The sequence below is a fragment of the Triticum aestivum genome, chromosome 4D (genome assembly GCF_018294505.1).
Source record: "Triticum aestivum cultivar Chinese Spring chromosome 4D, IWGSC CS RefSeq v2.1, whole genome shotgun sequence".
NCBI classification, from domain to species: Eukaryota; Viridiplantae; Streptophyta; class Magnoliopsida; order Poales; family Poaceae; genus Triticum; species Triticum aestivum.
Genome location: NC_057805.1, coordinates 225,992,280 through 226,018,576, shown reverse-complemented (window position 1 = coordinate 226,018,576; position 26,297 = coordinate 225,992,280).

Sequence of the window (26,297 nt, the reverse complement as noted above, 5' to 3'; positions counted from 1 at the left end):
AGCAGGGAGGCGGGGTGGCTTTTTATAGCCGGAGCAGAGGGGGGGACGTGTCGCTGCCGGAGCACTCTGGACACGCGGCGAACGTCGACGAGAGGCTCCAACGCGAGGGGACAGGGTGCAGCATTAACGCCGGCGCTTGCCCACGCTCGCGGACAAGCACAGGAGGCGGTTTGAGATGGGGACAAGCACACACGCGCACTGTGACGTTTTGGCTGTGACTTGACCGGGCTTGCTACAGCGGCTCCGGCGTCGGCGAGCGCCAGGGAGGGGTCATGGGTGATGGGTCGAGGGTTGTGGCACGTTGCGGCAGTCGGAGGCGAGCGCTTGCATGCACACGCGCGAAACAGAACGCAAAGCGCCGGCCAGAGCGCGTTGAGACGCTGCCAGGCGCCGTGTCTTCACGCGGTCACCAAGCTGGCATGGCCAAAACAACGGCCAGGAGCGGCCAAACCTTGTCTATGAGCTCGATCGTGCAGTGCTACGTCTAGGAGAGGTGATGGATCATACCTAGGCTGACCAGACGCGACTCTACCAAGCTGGCAAGTTTCTGGTCAAAAACTTGGTCGCCAAGTTTGGCCACCTTCTAGAAGGCCATTAGGGCTAATCTCCTGGGGTTTAGGGTTTCTTAGGAAGGTCTTTAAGCTCAAGAAATCTCAAGACCAAAAGCTCAAGGAAAAATACACTTGCTGTACAAAGTGCATTTCTGGTCCAGAAGTGAAAAGATTTTCTACAGCAAAAATATTACAAAAAGTGATGCAATATTTTTGTGTGGGAAGATGTGCCATGGTCCTAAGAATATTTAGGAATTATATCAGATTTTTCTGAGCAAGAAAAATTGAGGTTGCTTTGGAGCACAAAGTTCTGAAATGAGCTTAAGAGAGAAAAATGAATATTTTCCTTTCAGGAAAAATATTCATTTTATTATTTTGGGAATTTGTGGCAGGAATAAGGTAGATAGGTCACTTGGGTGAAAGCCAAGGATATGCCCAAGTGACAACTCCATTTGAATTGATCCAAAAATCCAAATCAAATCAGGGCAAAAACCACGATGAAAACCAAGTCCGGAAAGAGAGAGAAGGCAAGTCTGGTAAAAAGAGAGAAGGAAAAATCCAGGCTGTCCCATAAAAGTACAAGTGTTACAGAACTCAAGCATTGACTCGAGAGATTACAGTATTTGATTTAAAATTTGGCAAGTGCCTATAGGTTTAAGATTGAAAAAAGTTAAGTGCTTCGTAATGCCCTTTCTTGTCCCTCTCCTCCTAGGCACGGCCGTCGAAGGCGAGGAGGGCAAAAGGAGCGCCTGGGCGGGAGCCCGGCCCGCTCCCCTCGTGCTCCAGGAGAGGTAGCCCAACGGGAACGGGAGCACGAGGGAACACCTCAATGGAGAGCACAGCGGAGGCGACCCCGTCGACCACCGCCACAAGGGCCAGCACGACACGGTAGGGCCAACGGAGCTGCATCCCCAGAGGAAGCCTGTTGGGCTCCAGCGGGAAGACTGCTGGAGGAGCCCGGGGGCACCATCTCCACCTCTGCATCCAACTCCCCGGCAAATCGCGTTGCCGGGAAGGACATGCAGATACAGATGATGGTGCTGCCGCCTGATGAACATGGTGCAGGCGGCGATCAGACAAAGTCAGAGTCGTCTCTTCCCCGCCCGCTACCATCGTCATCGCCGTCACTGTCCTCCTCGTCGCTCCCACTCGAGGAGGAGCTTTCGTCGTCGGTTGAGCTCTCCGCGCAGCACCCTAAGCGACCTCCCGAGCGCCCGAAGATCTTGAAGGAGAGCAAGCCGTTCTCCATTAGTTTGAACTGGAGGACGTGCCCCTCTAAGAGGCCGTGAGCACGGGCAATGGTCTTCCAGCCGTCGTGGAGGTACATCACGTGAGGAGCAGGGAAGTCAACATCGACTTGCATACTGCCGTTCCCACAAACCTCATGTGCAGCCTCAGAGCACGTGGCTGTTCGAGCTCCATCTCTCGCGCAAAGGGGGTTGGAAGGCGAAGATGACCACACAAGGGCTTGTATAGCCTGATGATGAACTCCCGACGTTGGTCCCCGACGTGGCCGTCCATCGCGGGGGTGAAACTGCTAGTTATCGACTAGAGGGGGGTGAATAGGCGATTTTTATGAAAATCTTGAAAACACGTGGGCTTTGAAGACAAATAGTAGAAATGAACCTATTGATATGCAGCGGAAGGTAGACTACAGCAGACAAGCCATAGTCAAGTAAGCAATTAAGTGAAAGTACGAAGACTATCAGCAGCTAGGTAGTATGGATCGGGATGGAAGATAGTATGAAGCCAAACAACAAATAATCTTCACACTGTGAAGCCAATCAGATCATGCAAGCAGGCAATGACTTCATGAGGACAAACTGTAAAGTAAAGAGATGGGAAGGATAGAACCGGTTGCTTGGAGAGGACAAGGATTTGGTAGACTAGTTCCCGTTGCTGTGACAACTGTACGTCTGGTTAGGAAGGCTGAGATTCAACTCAGAAGACCGCATCTTCACCTTATTCCCCTTGAGCTAAGAACACACAGCCCTCGCCCAATCACTCTGGTAAGTCTTCAAGGTAGACTTCCAAACCTTCACAGACTTCGTTCACTGGCAATCCACAATGGCTCTTGGATGCTCAGAATGTGACGCCTAACCGGCTGGAGGATTCACAGTCCTCAAGTCTAACAAGTCTTCAGATCACGCGGACAGAAAGACTTCAGTGATGCCTAACACTCTTTGGCTCTGGGTGTTTTGGGCTTTGTCCTCGCAAGGGTCTCTCTCTCAAATGCTTCGGAGGTGGGTTGCTCTCAAATGACAAAAGTCGTGCACTAACTCTGAGCAGCCACCAATTTATGGTGTAGGGGGTGGGCTATTTGTAGCCAGGAGGCAACCCGACCTGATTTGTCCGAAATGACCCTGGGTCACTAAGGAACTGACACGTGTCCAACGGTCAGATTTCAAACACACGCGGCAGCTTGACTTGGGCTACAAGTAAAGCTGACTCATCCAGCTTTGGATAAGATTTGCTCTCATTTTGTTCGCTCGAAGACATGGGATTTGGTTGAGCATCACATCAGTCACTCTGATTTTGTTCACTTGGTCCCCACTTAATAGTGCGGTGGTTCCTATGACTCAACAAAGAAGAAAAGGAAACTACGAAACAACTATGTCTTCGCACTCCATAGTCTTCATGTGAATGTCTTCTCATGTCATAATCTTCACTGTGAATATCTTCGCAGACCACCATTGTCTTCAATGTCTTCACACATTTTTAAGGGTCATCTCTGGTAGGTAAAACGAATCAATATGGGACTACTACCTGTGTTATCCTGCAATTCTCACAAACACATTACTCCATCAACCAAGTTTGTCGTCAATACTCCAAAACCAACCAGGGGTGTGTCGTGCTTTTGTCACGGCAGATGTCCTAGTGAAAGGACTTAGTCGTGGAGCCATCGCGACGGGTTAGCTTAAAGGGGTTAAAGCGGACAAAGGACGCAAGAGGTTTATACTGGTTCGTCCCCTTGCGGTGAAGGTAAAGGCCTAATCCAGTTGTTGTGGAATTGCTAGGGTTTTGATGACCAGGGAGCGAATCCGCTATGCCTGGCTCTTGAGTTGTTCTTTGTTGTCCCTAAACCGCCGCCAGGTCGTCCCTTTATATACATAGGTTGACACCCATCGGTTTACAGAATCCCGAGGCCGGCTCATAAACATGTCCGGCTCGGTTTCTACTCTTTCCTATCTTACAACACAAGTTTACATGTCATATGGCGGGTTATGTCTACAGGCCTTAAACCGCCTTTGGGCCCTAGGCCTTCGTAAAGCACCACACTCCTTGTCTTCATGGCTTCCTATATAATAACTCATTATGGGGATAACCTGACCTCTCTTGGCCGGTTTACACACAGTAGTAATATCCCCAACATTAGGCCCCAGATTGATTTGAACCTGTTCATGTCAATTTTCAACACTTAGGAAAATTCCTCCTTCAGCACCTTCGCGTAAATCTTGTAAACCGCCATGATGTCATCTTCTAGGATCATAATAAACTGCCATGACGTCACCTGTTATTAAAAATTGCACATATCTCACTTTCATTAATGAGCCTCGGACAATCGAGGCGACAACTTTGTCACATATCCAACTTTCGGGCTCCTCGATTTTCGCGCCTGTCACTTATCCCTTCGCCTTATAAATAAGACCAGGGGGTCTTTCTCATTTCCCCCCATGCCTCTTCGCTTCTTCTTCCTCCTTGCGCCGACCTGACCTTCACGCGCGGCCGCCGTCATCAAGCTCCGCCTTCGTCCTCAACTCTAGCCGCTGCATCAACCTGAACGTACCAGAAAAAGGCGGCGCTCCTCCGCTGTTCCATCAACATCGGTAAGTTTCCCTTTTCTTTGTCCTAGATCCACCATTAGGGTTTCAGTGTTCATCAAAGCTTGAAGTTGTTCTTCCTTGTTCTTCTTCATAGCGTAAATGACGACCTCAGATCTGCCACTTTCTTACACAGTTGTAGTTATAATCCCCTTTTTCATCCTTAGATCATCTGCTTTGTGTAGAAAAACTCATCTAGATCTGATAAACTACTTAAGCACCTGTGTTTTAGGTCTGAATACATTTTGATTTACTGATACACTGCAGATCTGAAATCACCATATCAATCTGTGAAACTTGTTTTTCCCTCACTTATACATTTTAGATCTGTATCTTCCATACCAGTGTAGGCGGTTTAACTTTTTAGAAAATGACAATCCGGTAGGTACCATTAGTCCCCTTTTAAACCTTCAATTTGTTATCTTTGTAATTCCTCCAATGTTAAACTCCGGTTTAACAAGGTGTGTATACCTCTGTTTCTGCTTCTGATCTTGTGTCGCTTTATGCTTGTGCGTCATAAATCTTAAACCGGCATTGATCTTTTTCCAGCTTTTCATTGAAATGGCCAAACAATTTTATGCTTGTAACTGGGTCCCTTCCCGGGTTACGGAAGCACAACTAGAGGGATGTGTCGCAACTGGCGCTTTAGCAAAGAAAGAAGTCATCCACTGGAGGGTCCCCGGAGCAGAAAATCCTCCTGAGCCCAAAGATGGAGAAGTAGTTGTATTTGTTGACCACCTGGGTCGAGGGTTTAGTCCTCCCGGATCAAAAAATTTCCGAGATGTACTTGCTAGTTTCCAACTCCATCCTCAGGACATTGGACCAAACTCTGTGTCCAATATTTGCAATTTCCAAGTATTTTGCGAGGCTTATCTTCAAGAGGAACCCACAGTTGAACTGTTTAGGGATTTCTTCTATTTGAACCGTCGTATAGAGTTTACAGACGGACCCAACACTGAACTTGGTGGAATGGCTATTCAAAAGAGGAAAGATGCCAGCTTCCCTCATGCCAAGCTTCATAGTCACCCCAAGGACTAGAATCAGACTTGGTTTTATTGCCGGGATACATCTCCAACTGATGAAAATCCTCTGCCGGGTTATCGTCCTCACCGGCTTAGCAACACTCACCCGTTTCCTCAGAGGCTGACTGCAAAGGAACGGTCCAACTATGCACCACAACTCTCAAAACTCAGAGCCTTTATGGCGAACGGTTTAACAAGTGTCGACTTTGTTCGCTGCTGGATATCCTGGAGCATTCTGCCTTTAAGCCCGCGCCCCGATTTAATGTGTGAATACACAGGGAGTTTGAAAGATCCTCAACGACATGTTGACATACAGTTAACAGAAGCTGAAGTTACTGAGTCTGTTAAGAAAATACTGAACGAATCGGAGGCTGTCTGTAGCCAGACCGGATTAAGTCCTTTCTGCACTTCCAACAAACCGCCAGCTGTAAGAATCACATAACTTTTGTTTTTAGTTTAATCCTTTTAAGTACTCTCTCAAAATTTTGTCCATCTTTGACAGGGTGATGATCTGTTCTGGAAGAAGAAGCCACAAGATAAACCGGCCAAGACACCTCGCCCCAAGACCAAGGTTACTAAAAAACCTGCCAAGAAGCGGACACTGAGTCTTCTGAACCAAATGCTGATGCTGACCTGGATAATCCGGACTCAAAGGTAGAACCTGACTCCCTTGGTTCTTTTTTCATACACCTCATTGACAATGACTATTATCAGGACGACGCTGAAGGCAGCCAAGCTGATGATGTAGAGGTAATTATTCTTTCCTCCGGTTCAGATCCTCTGCCAACACAGAAAATCCGTCGAGCAAACCGGAAAGTAAAATTTTCTGACCACCTAGCTCACTTGGACCCAAACTTTGTTTTGAAGACGCAGCAACACGAAGCTCGCCGCACAACCCGGCATAGTGGCCAGGTAGTTACCTCCGCCGGTTTACCGAATACTCCAGTCCGGAAACGCCGATCAGAGGTCTCTTATATTCCTGATACTTCATGCCCCAATGCGGGTTGTTTCCGACAGCCTCTTAATCCGTCTGATTCAAATTATCAGGGCACACCTCACTCATCTTCTGGCGAGTCAACGGCCACGCAACTTCCAACCCTCAAGACTGTTCCTGGGTGGGTTATACTTTAAATTTACCCTTAATACCTTATGTTCACCTGGTGTATTGACCTTTATGTTTGTTCTTCTCAGTGCCAAGCCTAGACCCAGCAAGAAGGCTCGGCTAAATAAGCCGTCTGATGACAATGTCAGTATTGAACCGGAAAAGACTCCAGATCCGGTAGAGACAAATGCTAACGCTATGCTTGATGATCCGCCACCTCAAGACCATGAATTTTTAGCTGAACAAGTAGAAGTTGACGCCACAGGCCATGCTGATACTCCGACAAGCCCGGCCCGAACTGATGATAAACCGGCAAGTCCAGCTAAGGCTGCTGACAAACCGTCAACTCCAGTGAAAGCTGTTGATGACAAAGAAGATGACATTATGATTACTGGCTTCGGCCACACCGGTCCTGGCAATCCTGTTGCTTTATCGAAGCATAGTGCCAAGGACGAGCTTTCTGCTATGGGCAAAGGCAAATGGAACACAGATTTGTCAAGCTATGCCCACCTCAACGCCCAAGACATCCATTCTGGTTTTTAAACCGTCTGTACACAAGCCGCGACTTCGAAGCCGGTTTAGTGAATCTGATGAAGGAGCGATATGAGGTAGCCAGATATCAACTCCAGTAGCCCCCAAGTGCCGGTTTATGATATCCACTAAACCGGGACTTAGTAATATCTCAACTTTGAATGCTTAGCCTCCAAGGACCGGGTTGTCTTTTTAAGATGAACCGGTACTTTAGAATTGTAATATTCTAACTTTCGCTGGTTTAGTCCCCAAGGGCCGGTTTAACTTATGAAGATGAACCGAGACTTTAGAATAATACCCATAATGTTACTTTGAACCAACATACGTTAGCCCCCAAGTGCCAAGAGTAATACTTGTATTGCGCTTGGGACTTGTAGAAATTTCTGATAACGAGCAAATATGCATTAGTCCCCAAGTATCAGGTGCATAACTTGTTATGTGCTTGGTACTTCAAATATGTACTATCAACTCATGATATGTCTGTCTCTTATAGGCTGAGCTGAGCAAAAACGAAACTCAAACCGCTGATCTGCAAGAAAACATCAAGTCCCAGCAAGCAGAAACCTCCAAAGCCAAAGATGAGTTGACCAGTGCCTTAGCCGCAATGGAAAAACTGAAGGAGGGCTTCAACAAGGAGCGGGCGGATTGGGACATAGAAAAATCCGCATTGCAGAAAAGAGTCGAGGATGCAGAAGCAGCTCATAAACCGGTGGTAGACGAGTTGAGTGGTGTGAAGCGGCAAATACATGTCATGACTGCTTCTGTGTTTGGTAAATATCCTTGCTTTAAGTGTTCAAAATATCATCCCATACATTGACGGTTTACTGATGTTCGCAATGATGCAGGAACTCGAATTAGTCATCTGGGGTCTGACATACAGAAGAAGCTGAAGGCTGCCTATACTCTTATAGAGCAGTTATATACCGGCACGCAACGGGTCATATGCACTGCTTCTCATAACAAGCCGCCCCCAACCTTAATCAAAGAAACTTTAGAAAGGTTGTCAATGCTACTTGCCCGGGTTGAAGAATTAAAAAGATCGGCTGCCAGGGCAGGTGCTCTGACCGCGCTAACCCGGGCTAAAGCATGGGTGCCTGATCTTGATCCGGTGGATGTGGGTAAAGGCTATCCGAGCTTAAGGGAGGACGGATCAGAGTTTGACAATGATGCCCTCCGAGTCATAACTAGGGAGATGCGTCCACTGGCTTGCCAATTGTCTGAACAAGCTGACCTTTCATACTATCAGGCGAGTTATGACATCAACAACAAACGGGTTGCTGCACCAACTCCTGAGGCTCAAAATCTCATCCCGCCAATCCGTAAGCACACCTATGCCCCTGACATTGAACCGTCCACCCTTATAAGCGACGAAGCTGTATTCCAAGCCCTAACTGGGATCGATTGGGCAACCATTGATTTCCAGCCACTGGGTGGAGATGAGGAGGATGAACCGGCGCAAGATGATCCGCAGCCGTCAAGTCAGCCTGGTGACGAGTCATGATTCGGAGGCCGGTTTAGCCTTCTGCCTACTGCAATACTTGCTGAGAACAATTATCCTTTTGGGCATTAAAGCGCCTTGTAATAGGCTAGTTCAAACACTCTCTGCTATGCCATCATGCATATTTATTTTGTCTGACACTATTAATCCGCCATGTTTAAGATAGATGATGTTCATAATCCATAGTGATTTATTCAAGTTGTTCCTGCACACAAAAGGTTGAAAATGCCCTGGCAGTTTACCACCGGACGGGTCATGATGCCCAAATATATAGCCAGGGTTTATAACCAAGGTTGTAAAAAGATAATCAAATATGAAAATAAATGATACCTGTGACATTGAATCACATGATTGGTTGACCAACTTTTGTAATAAGGGTGATAACCCCAATCTTGAGTACTAATAACTCCTTCCATATTATACCGGTTTATGATAAAACCGTACCGGGTTGTAATAAACACCAGATTATCCATATATAACACTGGTGACTTATAGTCGAAACCAGACCGGGTTAATAAGTGCCGGGTTATAACTTATCATGTACTGACAACTTATAGTTGAAAGCCAAGCCGGGTCAATAAACGCTGGTCTATTATAAAATATTATAAACCGCATCAAAAGTGAAAAAACTTGGCAAATAAAGCAAAAAAGAACATGCGAGGCTTTTCACGGGCTGCGAGGCCCCAAATCGAGGCTTTTCATGGGCTGCCAGGCCACTGAGTTAAACCATTTCACAAAGCCTTTTAAGATGGACCTCAATCTTTAACCAATCATCGTTTTAACTTTGACAAGTTCAGGGTCTATGAAATTGACTTGTCAAACGTTCGGTGGCACATACCAGGTTTACCTGGACGGAGTGGCTTACTTAAAAAAGGCAGGACAACCCGGGATTTTAGGTGCTTACACCTGGCTTCCAAGCCTGGCTTGATAGCCTATTACAAGTGTAGACTCTTTGTTCATTGTGAAGCAAAGAGTCCCCAAGCAATATTTTGAGCTGTGCTCAGTGGGTGCCTATGTTTGAGTTGTGCTTTTGCAACACTCTCTTTGGCCCCTTAAGTAATAGTGGCCTTGCGCCGATCAAGAGGTGTAGCTTTGGTTCGATCTCGACCAAGCCCCCAAGTGATTTCTCTGGTGGCCTTACGCCTATCAAGAGGTGTAGCTATGGTTCGAATACGACCAAGCCCCCAAGTGATTTTTACATATGGCTTTACAAGCTGGATCAATGGGTAAATCGGACTCCGCTTTATAAACAGAAGCCCCCATGTAACCACACATGATGTAAGAAAAAACAAGCAGATACCCCGCTTTAACTGAGGCTCCGATTTATTATATGTATCATAATATATACATTGTCATAAGTATGTACATAGAGCCTGTGGCTCAAGTATAGTAAGGCCGAAGATGAGCGATATTCCACGGTCGGTGGGTCTCCTCCTCCGATTTACAAGAGTCCTTGTGCTCTCGAACATCTATAAGGTAGTATGACCCGTTATGCAGATTCTTGCTGACCACAAAGGGTCCTTCCCAAGGCGGGGATAACTTGTGCATATCAGTCTGATCCTGGATGAGTCGGAGCACCAGATCGCCTTCCTGAAAAGTTCTGGTTCTATCCCTGCAGCTGTGATAGCGACGCAGATCTTGCTGGTAAATCGCCGAATGAGCTGCTGCAATGTCACGCTCCTCATCTAACAGGTCAAGTGCTTCTTGTCGTGCCTTCTCACTATCAGCTTCGACATAGGCCGCCACACGAGGCGAATCATGACGGATGTCACTAGGGAGAACCGCCTCTGCTCCGTAAACCATGAAAAAAGGCGTGTAACCCATAGACCTGTTGGGGGTGGTATTAATGCTCCATAACACGGAAGGTAACTCTTCCACCCAACAACCCGGCGTCCTCTATAGAGGGACCATAAGCCGGGGCTTGATGCCTCTCAAAATTTCTTGATTGGCTCTCTCCGCTTGACCATTAGATTGGGGGTGGGCCACTGATGACACGTCAAGCCGGATGTGCTCTGGTTGACAAAATTCTTTCATAGCACCCTTGGACAGATTAGTTCTGTGTGGACAGCCAAACCGGAAAATCACCTTCTTGATGAATTGAACCGCCGTAGCTACGTCACACTTACTAACTAGCTCTACCTCCACCCACTTAGTGAACTTATCAACTGCCACCAGAAGGTGGGTCTTCTTATCCTTAGATCTCTTAAAGGGCCCAACCATATCCAGCCCCCAAGTCGCAAACGGCCAAGTGATTGGAATCATCCTCAATTCTTGAGCCGGTACATGAGCGCGCCGTGAGAATTTTTGACAGCCATCACAGTTTTTTACCAAGTCCTCAGCATCGGCATGAGCCGTTAGCCAATAGAAACCGTGACGAAAAGCCTTGGTTACTAGAGACTTTGAACCGGCATGGTGACCACAATCTCCTTCGTGGATCTCACGCAGAATCTCACGACCTTCTTCAGGAGACACGCAACGCTGAAACGCCCCTGTCACACTGCAATGATGTAACTCCCCATTGACAATAGTCATGGATTTGGACCGCCGGATTATCTGCCTGGCCAAGGTTTCATCTTCCGGTAACTCACCCCGGTTCATATACGCCAAATATGGGACCGTCCAATCTGGGATGACATGAAGAGCCGCCACCAATTGAGCCTCCGGATCAGGAACATCCAAATCCTCTTCTATGGGGAGCTTGACCGACGGATTATGTAATACATCCAGAAAGACGTTGGGTGGAACCGGTTTACGTTGGGAACCCAAACGACTTAAAGCGTCCGCCGCTTCGTTCTTCCGCCGGTCCACATGATCAACCTGATAACCTTTGAACTGACCAGCAACAATATCCACCTCTCGACGATATGCCGCCATGAACAGGTCCTTGGAATCCCAAGTACCAGACACTTGTTGAGCCACCAGGTCCGAGTCACCGAAGCACTTAACCCGGCTTAAATTCATCTCCTTAGCCATCCGAAGACCATGGAGTAAGGCCTCATATTTAGCTGCATTGTTAGTGCAAGGGAACATTAAACGAAGAACATAACAAAACTTATCACCTCATGGGGAAGTTAACACGACTCCAGCCCCCGAGCCCTCCAATTGCCTGGACCCATCAAAATGGATAGTCCAATAAGTATGATCCGGCTTCTCTTCTCGCGCCTGCAACTCTGTCCAGTCATTGATGAAATCCACCAACGCTTGGGACTTGATTGCCATCCGGGGCATATATTTTAACCCATGAGGTCCAAGCTCAATGGCCCACTTGGCAACCCGGCCAGTTGCTTCCCTGTTCTGGATTATATCCCCCAAAGGAGCAGAACTAGCCACAGTGATGGGATGACCCTGGAAATATTGCTTAAGCTTCCGGCTCGCCATGAAAACGCCATACACCAGCTTCTACCAATGCGGGTACCTCTGCTTGGACTCAATAAGTACCAAACTGATATAATAAACTGGCCATTGAAGCGGATACTCCTTTCCGGCCTCCTTGCGCTCCACCACAATAGCCACGCTAACAGCCCGGGCATTAGCAGCAACATATAACAGCTAAGGCTCTTTATCAACAGGAGCAGCAAGGACCGGCGGCTCGGCCAGCTACCGCTTCAAGTCTTCAAACGCTTCATTGGCGGCGTCACTCCAGACGAAGTCATCCGTCTTCTTCAGCATCTGATATAAAGGGATGGCCTTCTCCCCAAGGCGAGTGATAAACTGGCTCAAAGCTGCAATCCGGCCTGCCAGACGTTGAACATCATTGATACACTTTGGTTTAGCCAAAGAAGTTATAGCTTTGATTTTCTCCGGATTAGCTTCAATGCCCCTGTTAGACACCAGAAAGCCCAAGAGTTTGCCTACCGGTACACCAAAAACACACTTGGCCGGATTAAGCATCATTTTATAAACCCGGAGGTTATCAAAGGTCTCCTTCAAGTCATCTATCAATGTCTCCTCCTTTCTGGATTTTACCACAATATCATCCACATAAGCATGAACATTGCGGCCGATCTGATTATGAAGACAATTCTGCACACAGCGCTGATAAGTCGCCTGGGCACTCTTGAGCCCAAAAGGCATAGACACATAGCAGAAGGCTCCAAAGGGAGTTATAAAAGTTGTCTTCTCCTGGTCCTTAACTGCCATTTTGATCTGATGATAACCAGTGTATGCATCCAGAAAGCTCAAACACTCACAACCCGCCGTAGCATCAATGATCTGATCAATACGAGGGAGAGCAAAAGGATCTGCTAGACAAGCCTTGTTCAAATCTGTGTAATCCACACACATACGCCAAGTGCCGTTCTTCTTAAGTACCAGCACCGGATTAGCCAACCACTCAGGATGAAATACTTCGACGATAAACCCAGCCGCTAAGAGCCTGGCTACCTCCTCGCCAATAGCTTTGCGCCTTTCTTCATTGAAGCGGTTGAGAAACTGCTTGACCGGTTTAAACTTGGGATCAACATTAAGAGTGTGCTCAGCGATTTCCCTCGGTACACCTGGCATGTCGGAGGGTTTCCATGCAAAGATGTCCCGGTTCTCATGGATGAACTCGATGGGCGTGCTTTCCTATTTCGGATCCAAGTTAGCGCTGATGCTAAACTGCTGGGATGAATCGCCAGGAACAAAATCAACCAGCTTAGTCTCATCAGCCGATTTAGATTTCAAGGCCGGATCATGCTATGTAGTTGGTTTTTTCAAAGAAGTCATATCCGCCGGATCAACATTGTCTTTGTAGAACTTCAACTCCGCTGTCGCACAAACCGACTCAGCATATGCCGCATCACCTTCTTCGCATTCTAAAGCGATCTTGCGGCTCCAATGTACCGTGATGGTCCCCTTATGGCCCGGCATCTTGAGCTGCAGATAAACATAACAGGGCCTTGCCATGAACTTGGCATAAGCCGGCCATCCAAACAGGGCATGATATGGGCTCTTGATGTTCACCACTTCAAAAGTCAGTGTTTCTGATCTCGAGTCATGCTCATCTCCAAAAGCAACCTCCAGAGCTATCTTACCAACTGGATACGCCGATTTACCAGGCACCACACCATGAAAAACGGTGTTTGACGGTTTAAGATTTTTATCTGTTAACCCCATGCGATGGAAGGTTTCATAATAAAGGATATTGATACTACTCCCTCCATCCATGAGCACCTTGGTGAACTTATATCCTCCAACCTGAGGTGCCACCACCAATGCTAGATGACCCGGATTATCAACCCGAGGTGGATGATCCTCTCGACTCCACACAATGGGTTGTTCAGACCAGCGCAAGTAACGGGGCATCACCGGTTCAACGGAGTTCACTGCCCTTTTATGAAGCTTCTGATCACGCTTGCACAGGCTTGTGGTGAAGACATGGTACTACCCACTATTCAACTGCTTTGGGTTGCTCTGGTAACCCGACTGCTGCTGTTGCTGCTGACTCCCCTGATGATTATAACCACCTTGGTTGCCCAGATTGCCATGTCCGCTCTGATTACCGTGAAATCCTGAACCAGAACTGCCTCCACCGTAACCCGGCCCATGAGATCCGGGGCCTGAACCGCCGCCCGGTCCATGATCATATCGGAAAAAAATCTAAATTTTTGAACTCCCGCATAATATAACAATCCTTCCAGAGGTGCGTGGCCGGCTTATCCCGCGAACCGTGCTTTGGGCAAGGCTGGTTTAATAGGTGAGACAGGCACTCAGGATTGGGACCTGATCCTCCACCACGCGGGGGCGGCTTACCCTTACGACGCTGGCCATTATCCTGCATGTTGGTATGAGCCACAAAATCTAAACTGTTATTTTCTTTACGCTTACCGTTGTTTCCATGACCCGTCGGGTTATGCTGCTGCCCTTTGGTGCTGCCGCTCTTCTTTCCCTTCCCTGTCTTGTCATTGTCAGACTCGGGGTCCTTGGTACTATCAGAGTCGGCATACTTCACCAGAGCTTCCCATGTCATTGCAATGACGTTTGAGCCGTCCCAACTTCAACTTTAGAGGTGCAAACCGTCAATTGCCTTCCAATGTTAACACTGCTGTATCAGCATTGATGCGGTCTGATGAATGCAAAATCTCCGAAACCCGGCGCACCCAATGGGTTGTTGACTCCCCTTCCTCTTGGACACAGGCATCTAAGTCCACAATTGAAATGGGCTGTTTGCACGTGTCTTTCAAATTCTGAATGAACCAGGCCCTTAACTCGGCCCATGACCCAATGCAGTTAGCTGGTAAGTTTTTCAACCAGGTGCGAGTTGTCCCTTCCAACATCATGGTGAAGTATTTAGCACAGGCCGCATCATCCACGTCCAGCATCTCCATCGCCATCTCATAACTTTTGACCCATGACTCGGGGGATAAATCGGCAGTGTAATTAGGCACTTTCCGTGGCCCTTGAAATCCTTGGGCAGCCGTACATTGCGTAGCGCCAGGACGAGACACGGCACCCCCAAAGAACTGGAGGTAACCCCTGGTTCCACCGAAGTTGTTGGACGAACCGGAGTAAGCTGACGGGCCGCGTGCTGCACTGCTAACTCGACCTCTCGACGTGCCCTAGCACGATCCACTACGTTCTGAGCATCACCACCGCCACCTGCAGGGTTATGGCCATGAGGCAGATTACGATTCCACGCACTGCTGGACACGACCGGTTCATCCATATGCCTGCTGTAACTCCGGCTCGGGCGGGGAGTAGAATGAATCCTTTCGCGGCTATATGAATAAGCCTGCTGCTGAGTCAAGGCTGTCTGAAGGAGCTCTCTAGTACGTCGTGGGACTCGCCTTCGATCGGGAGAGCTGCCAATCGCGAAGCGGCGGCAACAATGTTATCCAACGGGTTAGAGTAATGACCCGGTGGTGTTGGGACGTGCTGTGACAGGACGTTGTTCTGACGAGGCGGATCTATTGGACGTGGCTGAACCAGCGCCCCCATTCCAGGTGCCTCCACCCGGTTTACCACTGGCGGATTACTGGTTCCTGCTCCTGGGGTGTCAAAGAGATTCCTGGACTCATAAACCGGAGGCAGGTGAGACCGGTACCTTCTCCTCCTGACATCGTCTGACGCGCTCTGGTCCAACATAAGCCGGTAAGCCTGTGCCTCCAACTCGGCCCGTTCTGCAGCCATCCTGGTATCCTCGGCTGCCAGGTCTGCCTTGGCCTGAGTTATCTGATCCTTCACCTTCGCGATCTCCGCGTTATGCTCATCCTAGTTCGCTGGGTTAACTTCCGCCAGCAGCACTGCCAAAGCGTCAAATAAGTCAGATAAAACCTGAGCCGGCGGTCGCACAAGGCCTCCTGCCCCGGCTGCTGTCGCCGCTACTGATCCGGAAACCATCGCCGCTGCGGTCGAAGAGTGGTGTGCTGGCTGTGTACCGGCCATGAAGATCGCAACCCGGCTTGGCGGATCGAAGGGGTCTGGAATACTGTCGCCATCGGAACAGCCCCCAATCCGGCCATCTTGCAACTGGTACAATGACTCGGTCTCTCTGGTCGATGACTCCTCATCAGAGTAAACGACGGTCTCACCACCAGATGCTGATCTAACCTCAGATTCCGCTCCGTGGATGACTCCCACGAAGGCACGCTTCATGGCAGGCTGAACCCGGGCGGGTCTCGCACGCTGAGCCCTTTCGACGATGTCGGTCCAGATGTCCGGCTTAGGGCCCGGCTCGCCGATCTTGCCAATGAAAACATGAATGCCGCCGAAGGGGACCCGGTACCCGTACTCTATTGAGCCGGCCTCGGGGCCCCAGCCTGCGTCGTCAATGTAGAGCTTGCCGCGATGACTCTTAGTCATCTGGCCCACAACGTATCCCTTGAGCACTTCGAAGCTGCCCTCTAAGAACTCGAAACCATTGTGCGATAGCCCCACGGTGGGCGCCAACTATCATGGTTTTGTCACGGCAGATGTCCTAGTGAAAGGACTTAGTCGTGGAGCCATCGCGATAGGTTAGCTTAAAGGGGTTAAAGCGGACAAAGGACACAAGAGGTTTATACTGGTTCGGCCCCTTGCGGTGAAGGTAAAGGCCTAATCCAGTTGTTGTGGAATTGCTAGGGTTTCGATGACCAGGGAGCAAATCCGCTATGCCTGGCTCTCGAGTTGTTGTTTGTTGTCCCTAAACCGCCGCCGGATCGTCCCTTTATATACATAGGTTGACGCCCGTTGGTTTACAGAATCCCGAGGCCGGCTCATAAACGTGTCCGGCTCGGTTTCTACTCTTTCCTATCTTACAACACAAGTTTACATGTCATATGGCGGTTTATGTCTACAGGCCCTAAACCGCCTTTGGGCCCTGGGCCTTCGTAAAGCGCCACACTCCTTGTCTTCATGGGCTTCCAATATAATAACTCATTATGGGGATAACCCGGCCTCTCCTGGCCGGTTTACACCCAGTAGTAATATCCCCAACAGGGTGGCACTAGATGCATTTACAATCTCCCCCTTTTTGGTGATTGACGATGAACCGGTTGAAGTTTTCAACGGGGATAAAGGTATGTGAAAGTTTAAGGATTAATGCATTGTCTTCATAAGTAGCAAAGGCTCCCCCTGAAGATGTGCATATAAGTAGTTTGCTTTTGAATGCAAATGCACATGGCAGGTTTTACTTTGTGGAGATCCTCTTCAACTCATGAAGACAATTCATCATGCATATAAAGAGAAAACAAAGATAATAACATGCATAATGAAAAATGGACGTCTGCGGTATGGCTTCATGCGGAATTTATCATCACATCACAAGGGTAGCAAAAAAGTAGCAGACGACCATCGAGTTTAAGTGTTACAACTCAGAGAACCAAATGTTTCAAAAGACAAGAGTTGTAAAGACTTAGCAAAAATAATGCAACCACCCATAAGGACCCGCTTGAAGACTATCAACTCATGAGCTTCTCCCCCTTTTCTTAGTGAGGACCAAAAAGGTTTGAAGACATAGAGTATCTACTCATTCCCACCAGGAGTGGATGACGGAGCAGGGTTGACGTTGGAGTTAGGTGGTGCAGACGGGCCTGATGCAGTGTCAAGATGTAGTGCAGCCATGGTCGGTGAAGTGGCGTCGTCTTCTTCATCGATGACTCTCGCAACAACAGTTGCAGCCGAAGAAGAACGCTCGGAATCTTCAATTGAGGGAGTGCGGCACCAGCTTGCATTTTGTGGAGGCCTGTAATCAAACTTGAAGTCCTCAGTGAAGCCATCTTCGCGAAGATCGTCTTTCAGGACAGAGTAGTGTGAGGCTCTTCCAGGACTGCCGACAGGCTTCATGGGCAAGAAACGAGTTATTGGTGGTAAAGTTTTGAATGCGATTGACATCCACCAAGATACTCCGCATCTGACGCTTTAGCCAGTCATGATGCTTATCCTGCTTCTGATGCAAGGCCACAAGAAGCTCTCGGTCATTGAGTACACGAGATCACTTCCGAGGCCTTTGGGCAATCGTACTGGCAGTGGCTTCGGTGTTGGCACGATGTGGCACTCTCATATTTCCAGCCAGAGGATAAGTGGGAGTTGCTACATTAGGAACAAGAATTCCCTCCATAGGTTGCTTGAAGCTTTGGTGTTCAGCATTCTGAAGATGTAGAGGCTTCTTGGCAGGCTCGGGGAAGATGGCTTCAATGGACAGATCAACCTCAGGCAAAAAACAAGATGATTGCACGCTGAGGGCTGATAGTCAACACAAGAATGGAGCTTGATCAGGCGCATCAGCCATGGAGCATAAAACTTCAAGCCAAACAGATCAATCCTAGATGCAGCTAGTTGTCTGATGAAGAAATCCTGGGTATTGAATGTCATGCTATTGATGATATAAAATACCAAAGTCTTCATGGCTCCTTCAAGTTTGGCTTCGGAAGAATGTCCCTTGATTGGACATAGAGTATACCTCAGAATATGATAAACTGTGAGTTGAAAGTACTCGAGGTCCTTCACGAAGAACTCTTTGGGGTATTCAACATCTTGAGGCAATGGCTTCATCATACTGTGCATCTCACTCATATTTGGCTCAGGCCTCTGAAAAATACTCTGCAGTTTATTTCTGTGAAGCTGGCAACTAGGCTCGTACAACTCATTTGGAGTGGGCAGGGAAGTAAGCTTGATGATGTCTTGAGCTTTGGCTTCATGATGCACATCACCTGACATCCACTCAAGGATCCATGTCTTCGTATCCCTGTTGTAGCCACGAATGTGGAGTGTGGCATAGAACTACATCAGAAGCTCCTCATTCCAGTGCTCTTTGTCTGTCACAAATGGTAGAAGACCAACATCTCTAAAGCAGGCAAGAGTTTCTTCAAGACATGGCAGCCCAACAATAGCTTCACAATCAAGACGCATGTGTGGAAAGATTCGCTATTGATTGTATAGAATGCAGGAGTAATAGCTGCGCTGCTGATGGCTCCAGAATCGACCGGAAGAGATCTTTGGCTTTGAGTAGGGATTCTTGGCACTATCAAAGAAGATGTTGTGTGCTCTGAAGCTGTGCACACTGAAAGAACCCGGTGTTGTCGCAGCACCTGGAAGCCTTGGCAGCCGTGGCTTGGGCTTCTGAACTTGTGGTCTCTGCTCCACATGATAGTAATATTGTGGTCCAGGAGCTGTGGGAGGAACCATAATGGGCCATCTCACTGTGACAAGCTGGCCATGATCATAGGCCTGTTCAATTGTGTGAGGCCTCGGAGGTGGAACAATGACTTCAGGTTCCACATGAGCTTCAGGCTCCACATTGTCTTCAGCCATGACAGGGTCATTGGCTTCAGTGGCATTGTTTGTGGCAGCCTCAGTGGTTTCAACCTCCGTTTGTTCAATAACAGGAGGGTCGGGCACAATCACATTCTCCTCGAGAATGACTTGATCTGTAGCTGGGGGTGTGGCAACTCTTTCTTCTTCATCATCTTCATCGGCTGATGCAGCCGGAATGTCTTCGGCAACTTTAGCTTCAGACTTAGAGACATTCGCAGTAGGGGTGGCTTCAGGAAACACTTGACGTGCTACTGAGCTTTGGTGCACTTCCCCTTTCGGAATGCTCGACATGGTGACATGTGGCCAGGGGCCTTTGCGAAGCCTGCGAAATGCGGGCAACGCCTTTGGTGAAGGAGTGGTCTGCACCATGTAGTTGTCGTCGTCAAGCACGGGAGTGGTGACTTGAGGTGGTGGAGTTCTGGGTGTCTCATCATGCAATGGGGTGTCTTGCTGTGGGCGCTTGGCCCATGAGTCATCCTGAGCAATTGGCATCAATGGACGACCAATGCTGATTAGTTCACTGCTTGTTGGAGCAGGCGATGATACTGACTGGGGCTCGAGCTGAGGAAGGACTACATCATCTTCAACATTGTCATCACGACCAATGTCTTCAGTTGTGATGGGTCAACAGCTGGAACTTCTTCATCTTCAAGAGCCTCTGTGGAAGCAGGCTCATGAATCACAAGACGACGCTCTTGATTGGTTGAGGCTGGAAGTGCAACAGAAATGGGTTCAACAATAAGGGGCTCAAAGGCCGCAGCACGCTCTTGCTTTGAAGACTTTGTCTTCAATTTCTTCTTGGATGGGGCATCATCAGAAGCATCCTTGTGCTTGCATTTCTTGGCTTCGGCTTTAGCTGCCCTTGTCTTCTTCAACTCATAAGCTGTTGAGGTGACCTTAGGCTTCGAGCCTGTCATACTGGATAGGAAGACAATGCGAGGTTCTTCCTGCCTTGGTGCTTCAGTTTGGGCCACATCAGACTTCTTCTTTTGCTTGGCTGCCATCCTGGGATCGATGCCAGGGCGCCCCAGAGCTTTGCGCTTTTCAGCTTCATTGTGGGCTTGAACACATTTCTCTGCGAAGTACTTCATGCACTCTCATGAGCCTTTAGCTTCACCACGCTTCTTGTGGAACTCTTCTTTGAGGTCATGCAGCATCTTCTTGAAGATTTGAACATCTGCCACGTTGAGCTTGGCCATGTTCTTCTTGAAATGAGCCTTCTCATAGTCAATCTTGTTCTTGATTTCAATAATTTTCTGAGCCAAGGCCACTTCATTGGCAATGGCTCCGTGAAATGTGACGCTAATGTTCACTGGCAATTGAAGATCATCAATACTGATGCTTTGATCATTGAACCACTCATCGATGAAGTTGTTCAGAATGTCAACATCAAAGAGGGGCAGGTCATTGAAGATCTCTGCCTCTTGCTTGCTCTTGATCAGCATCTCAAGGGCTTCATCACCAAGATCTTCATCACTTGACAGATCAATGGTGTCTTCCTCGTTGCACAGAACAGCAGCAGGAGTCAGTTCATGCCCAGATATCTTCTTGGGCTTCTTGGGTTTCTTGAACTTCTCGGCCTTCTTGGAGACATGAGACAAATCTTCAAACTACACACTGGGTTCAGGAGGTGCAGTGGTCAATGGCTTCACAGTCGAAGCTTTTGTTGTGGCAGAGGGTTTTGAAGCTTTTGTCTTCTTCTTCTTCTGCTTCGGTGGCGCTGGCGCATCTTCAGAATCTGCGTCATCAGCAGATTGATCCACCGTAGCCCTCTAAGCAGCGATGTGAGAGAGGAGGCCATCAAAGTTGTCGAAGGGGCTGACGACATTAGGATTTGCATCACGTGTGCCATCAGCCCTTGGAGTAGACGGACCAGGGTTGAAGTCGAGTCCGAATGCCTTCTTGTTCTTTGTGGCTGACTCCTTGGCAAACTGATAGTTGCACTTAAAAAGATTGTCTTCGCGACACCATAACATGGATGATGGGTCGGCATTCTCAGGCGTCGGTCCTCGGACCATGCATGGGTAGAAGCCTTGGGCAATGGCTTCATACTTCGACTTTGGCTGCAGGTTCTTATACAGGATATCACCCCATGGGCGCTTAATGGCGTTCTTCTCAGCATATTCGGCAGTGACAAAGTTGTACTTGAACCACTTCCTTGCCCAATATCTTCGAATCCATTGGATTTGGGTCTTGCGCTGATTGTAGTTCTCCTCTGGATCAGTCTTGTACAATTCGTGCAGATCCGGAGGCAGATCTAGAGTTGTGTTGCCTCTGTGTTTCCTGCCACCTTTCCTGACAGATTTTTCTGTGGCCATTATATTCAGACTGAATGGCTTAAGAACAGTGAATGGCTTTCTTCTACTGGTCAGACAAGAGCTGGCTTCAGGGGAGTGTATATGATGCTATAAGAACTCTGCAAATCAATGCAGACTATGAGAACCAAGGGATTCTCCCACGGACATGTACCTGTGACAACATTAGAGATGCGAGGGAAGGGGAAGAGGTCATATGCATTCTCAGAAGATTTTGAAGAAAAATCAATTTGAAGACATTGACCTCATAGAGCGAAGACATTCTTAGCATGATATGAGATGCAGATAAGGACGGATCCATACTTGGAAGTGTAGAAACCACTTTTGGTTGAAGTGGGTGGATTTGATGGATCGAAAAGGCAGTAAAAAGTGAGATTTAATTACCGCTGACGAACTACTAGACAAGGCAGAGTTAGAAGCCGAGCAGTTCAATCTCCCACACCCTAACTTGGCGGCGGAAGACACCTACGGCGGCGGCGGAGAGGATGAGATCTGTGGCCGGTGTGAGGATGGCGTCGAAGAAGTCACGGCAGCTAAGCGCTTCGTCTCCAACGTCGTCGCGAGCTAGCGGAGGTGCTAGGGTTTGAGCGAGGTGGCGAGGTGGAAGAAGAGATTTTGACCATGTGGTGTGCGTATTTATAAGGAAAGGGGCAGCACAACATAATTACACAGGTGCCCCTGGTGGTTCACATCTGAAGGACACGTGGCTTGCATGCAACTTATTGAAATTTGTTCCACGTTCCCACGCACACCTGGATTGTCGGGTGGTCGTTCCGGCTTCTCCGGTATTCAGGCAAAAAGGATATGGCATTAAAAATAGATTTAAATGTTTGTGTCTTTGTCTTCTGCTGACACGGACTCAGAGAAGACAATTGATAGGTTTCAACAGAATGCATATGACTTGGATAGATAGACTTTGAGGTAGAAGCACGGAGGGGGGGTTAGGGTCCGATCACACTCACTTAGATCAAAAAATTCAAGTATGAAGACATAGCTATAAGTGAATGCTGTAGAGGAGAAAACACGCATATATATTTATATATCAGACTAACTCAATATTGCGAAGATAAAACTCGAAGTCAAATTAATGTTGAAGACAAACCAAATGCAAAGACTATGCAATTGTGACGCCAAACGAAACACTCCAATAAGAATTTGGTGGTGGCGTTACCCACCGTATAGGAAGTATTAGACCCAGACACGGCGCACAATTACTGTGGCGCTCCAAAGTCAAATTCCGTGTTAATGTATTCACACTTATAGTATATGTCTTCATTGATTGAAGATATACGTTACTTCGTGTGTTGCACATCTAAGTCATCAGCATGCATAAGCGTTAGGATGTGTGTCCAATTACAGGACATTTGAGGATTCTAGGATATTTAGCTCACACCTCAACTTGCAAAACCTTTTCTCATCCAAGGGCTTTGTGAAGATATCTGCCAATTGCTCTTATGTGTTGACGTGAATGATATCAATATCTTCCTTCATGACATGGTCTCTAAGAAAGTGATGACGGATGTGAATGTGCTTTGTCTTCGAGTGCTGAACTGGGTTGTTGGCAATCTTGATGGCACTTTCATTGTCGAAGTAGAGAGGCACATGCTTCAGATGAATGCCATAGTCCTTGAGAGTTTGCTTCATCCATAGAAGCTGAGCGCAGCAAGATCCAGCAGCAATGTATTCAGATTCAGCAGTAGAGCGTGATACACGGTTCTGCTTCTTTGAAGACCAACAGACAAGAGATCGTCCAAGAAAGTGACCTATGCCTGATGTGGACTTGCGATCAACCTTGTCACCAGCATAATCAGCATATGAGAATCCAACTAGATCAAACTCTGAGCCCTTTGGATACCATAATCCTAGTGTTGGGGTGTAAGCCAAATATCGAAGAATTCGCTTCACAGCTAAGTGGTGCAATTCCTTTGGTGCCGCTTGGAATCGGGCACACATGCAAATGCTAAGCATTATATCTGGCCTAGATGCACATAAATAGAGTAAAGAACCAATCATGGAGCGGTATACCTTTTGATCGAACTCTTTACCATTGTCGTCGGGACCCAATTGACCTTTGGTTGGCATTGGCGTCGTGTATCCTTTGTAGTCTTGCATTCCAAACTTCTTCAGGCAATCCTTGAGGTATTTCTCTTGTGATATGAAGATGTCGTTGCTTTGCTGACGAATTTGAAGACCGAGGAAGAATTTTAGCTCTCCCATCATGGACATCTAATATTGCTCTTGCATCATATGTCCAAACTCATCGCTGTATTTCTTGTCAGTGCAGCCAAAGATAATGTCATCCACATACATTTGGCACACAAACATTTCTCTATCATATGTCTTTGTGAAGAGTGTGGGATCCAGGGATCCAGTTTTGAAGCCTTTGCTCTTCAGGAAGTCTTTGAGCGTGTCATACCAAGCACGAGGGGCTTGTTTGAGACCATACAGTGCCTTGTTGAGCTTGTATACCATGTCAGGATGCTTTGGGTCTTCAAAACCAGGTGGTTGTGCAACATACACTTCTTCTTCAATCTTGCCATTGAGAAAGGCACTCTTCACATCCATTTGATACAGAAGGATGTTGTGATGGTTGGCATAGGCTAGCAGTATGCGAATGGCTTCAAGCCTAGCCACTGGAGCAAATGTTTCATCGAAGTCAATCCCTTCTACTTGAGTGTAACCTTAAGCAACTAGACGAGCCTTGTTTCTGACGACTTGGCCATGCTCATCTTGTTTGTTGCGATAGATCCATTTGGTGCCTATGATGTTGTGCTTGCGAGGATCAGGACGCTTTACTAGTTCCCAAGCATTGTTCAGTTCAAACTGTTGAAGCTCTTCTTGCATAGCTTGAATCCATTCAGGTTCCATGAAGGCTTCAGCAACTTTCTTGGGTTCAGATATATAGACAAAAGCAAATTGTCCACGAAAATTTGCTAGCTGTGTTGCTCTTGAACGAGTGAGTGGACCAGGTGCATTAATGCTATCGGTTATCTTCTCAACCTGTACTTCATTTGCAACACGAGGATGAACTGGATGAAGATTTTGTTCTTGCTGATCATTGTCTTCATTTTCAGCATTGAGTTCAGGCTGAGCATTGTCTTCGGGTTGATTAGGTCCAGAAATGATGATTTCTTCTTCAGCCTGAGCCTCTGAAGGTATGATTTCTCCAGTACCGATAAGCTTGATAGATTCACTCGGTGAGGCTTCATCTAGCACATTTGGTAGGTGCTCTCTTTGCGAGCTGTTAGTCTCATCGAAACGCACATCCACAGTTTCAACCACTTTATAGTGAAAGAGGTTGAAGACTCTCTAGGAGTGTGAATCCTTTCCGTAGCCAAGCATAAAACCTTCATGTGCTTTCGGTGCAAATTTTGAAGTGTGATGAGGATCCTTGATCCAGCACCTAGCACCAAATACTCTGAAGTAGCTGACGTTTGGCTTCTTACCAGTTAGTAGCTCATATGATGTCTTCTTTAGAAGCTTGTGAAGATAAATACGGTTGATGACGTGACATGCAGTGTCAATGGCTTCAGGCCAGAATTTTCTTGGAGTCTTGTACTCATCAAGCATTGTCCGTGCCATCTCAATGAGGGTTCTGTTCTTGCGCTCCACGATGCCATTCTGCTACGGTGTGTATGGAGCTGAGAACTCATGAGTGATGCCTAATGTATCAAGATAAGTGTCGAGGCCGGTGTTCTTGAATTTTGTGTCGTTGTCACTTCTAATGTGCTTGATCTTGATGCCATAGTTCGTGATGGCGTGGTTGGCGAAACGTCTAAAGAAATCCTGCACTTCATTCTTATAGAGAATTATGTGCACCCATGTATATCTTGAGTAATCATCAACAATGACAAAGCCATAGAGGCAAGCAGTGGTAGTAAGTGTAGAGTAGTGAGTAGGGTCGAATAAGTCCATGTGAAGCAACTCGAAGGGACGAGATGTCGTCATGATGCTTGGCCCTAGTCATCTTTCCTGCTTCGCAGGCACAACATAGATGATCCTTCTTGAACTTAACGCCCTCGATGCCTACGACATGCTTCTTGTTCGCGAGAGTGTACAAGTTCCTCATGCCAGCATGCCCTAGCCTTCGATGCCAGAGCCAGCACTCTGAAGCTCTTGCTAGAAGACATACAGCCAACAGTGGTCCTGCTGAGAAATCTACCATGTACAAATCATCTTTTCGATACCCTTCAAAGACTAGAGATTTGTCAGATTCCATAAGCACAAGGCAACGATATTTTCCAAATATCACAATCATGTTCAGATCACAAAGCATTGAGATAGACATTAAGTTGAAACCAAGGGATTCAACAAGCATCACTTTATCCATGTGCTGATCCTTTGAGATTGCAACTCTACCTAGACCCAATACCTTGCTTTTACCAGTGTCAGCAAATGTGATGTGACTCTTGTCAGACGGTCGTAGGGTTGAATCCATGAGAAGACTTCGATCACCAGTCATGTGGTTAGTGCATCCACTGTCCATAATCCATTCTGAAGCCTTTGGTGTTATACCCTATAGTGCAGTTTGGGGGATAGGCTTCACCAAGGGTATTGTGAAGCATAAACACTTGACGAACAAGCGGATTATGAAAGTTCAGGTCTTGGTTAGGACAAATAGGATGTTTGTCAAGAAATCCTGGGACGAAATACTGTTGGGGAACGTAGTAATTTCAAAAAAAATCCTACGCACACGCAAGATCATGGTGATGCATAGCAACGAGAGGGGAGAGTGTTGTCCACG